We start from the raw sequence: 1,476 nt of genomic DNA, 5'->3' as shown, positions 1-1,476 counted from the left end.
ATACTTTGCATTGTGCTCACATTCCCTTAAACATTGTTCCCAAAGGTGCTCAGCCTCAAGCCCAACTGGAATCTCTAGGGAGAGGCAGAGACAGTTTGGTGAAAAAGACACAGGGGTTGGGGTGGGAGAGGCGGCAAAATGAGAAAGCAGCCTTCCAGTTAGAGATCAGCCCTCAGTTTCAAGGCCAGCTTCGGGCAGGGGCAGGCTGGCCTCAGGCGGAGTCAGGGTCAGAGGGACGAGCAGCGGCAGGGCCGGACTGGGGCGCTCAACATGTCATTCAGGTCAAGCAGAGTCTGGTCCAGCATCCTTTGTGTACCAGAGGTGCTCCCCTTTGTGCATTTCAGCTTATCTTCCAAATCATCAATTGTCTTCTCCAGCTTGGCTACCGATCTCTCAGCAAACTCAGCACGGGTCTCTGCCTCCTTGAGTTTATCCGTGAGAATCTTTATCTCTTCCTCATATTTGTCTTCCTTTTGAGAATACTTTTCTTCAGCAGCCCTCAGACACTTAAGGTTCTGGTCCATCCATCTGACCTGCTCATCCATCTCCCTGCAACGGGACTCTGCCAGCTCAGCTCGTTCCTCTGGGCGTTCCAAGTTCCCCCTCAATAATCATCAACTTCCGAGCCACCTCTTCATACTTCCGATCTGCCTCTTCTGCTATGTGCTTGGCCTCTTTGAGTTGGATTTCCTGGAGTTCCATCTTTTCTTCATCTTTTAAGGCTTAGTTCTCAATAATCTTCATACTTCTGTCGCTCTCATCAGCGGCTTTCTCCGCTTCCTCCAGCTTTTGCAGGGCAGTGGCCAGGCGCTCCTGGGCGCGGTCCAGCTCCTCTTCCACCAGTTTGATCCTACGGTTCCAGGAGGCCACCTCAGCCTCGGCCTGCTCCAGGGCCCGCCTTTCCCCTTCCACTTCCCTCTGCAGGCCCTCGGCCCTCTCCTCTGCGCCATCTGCTTGCTGCTGCAGAACCTGGATCCTGCGCTTCACCTCCTCGATGGTGGTGATCCGGACCATGGTGCCCACCCAGCCCCTGCTCGCGCTCGGCTTCCTGCCTTCTCCGCTCGGCGCTGCAGCCCCTTCTCTACCCTTTTTTTAAATAAGTATATTTTCTCCTTCTTATAACAAGTACTGTTTGTGTGTACACATTTATTTAAATATCAAAATGAAATTATGTAGAAGTAATTCTGTTTTTAGAAGATGACTATCAGAAAGAAAAATGCATCCTTCCTGTGGTCTCAGGAACTCAAGACTATGAGTTGATTAACTGCAACATTATAATTCACATTTCTAATTTGTGATTAGATAATCAAATGTTTCCACATATTTCCAGTGTGATGAAATCCATGTTAAACTCAGTATATTTGCTCATTCGCTGTCATTTAATTTCACTAAATTTGGAGATGTTTATTTGAGAAGTTGTGGGACTCTCACTTCCCTCGATCACCTGTTAGAATATTTCCTTACAGAGGTTTTAGC

The 1,476-nt window shown here is 48.6% G+C and overlaps 1 pseudogene; it reads right to left on the bottom strand.

Annotated features, from left to right (window-relative positions):
- Window positions 1-212: 212 nt before the first annotated feature.
- On the bottom strand, window positions 213-1,063 carry LOC102725639 (uncharacterized; annotated as a pseudogene).
- Between the last annotated feature and the right edge of the window lie 413 nt (window positions 1,064-1,476).

Source organism: Leptonychotes weddellii, chromosome 3, assembly GCF_054177405.1.
Source record: "Leptonychotes weddellii isolate Sample4059 chromosome 3, ASM5417740v2, whole genome shotgun sequence".
Lineage (NCBI taxonomy): Eukaryota > Metazoa > Chordata > Mammalia > Carnivora > Phocidae > Leptonychotes > Leptonychotes weddellii.
The sequence above is the reverse complement of the archived record's forward strand: the minus strand, read 5'-3'. Positions and strand labels throughout refer to the sequence as shown.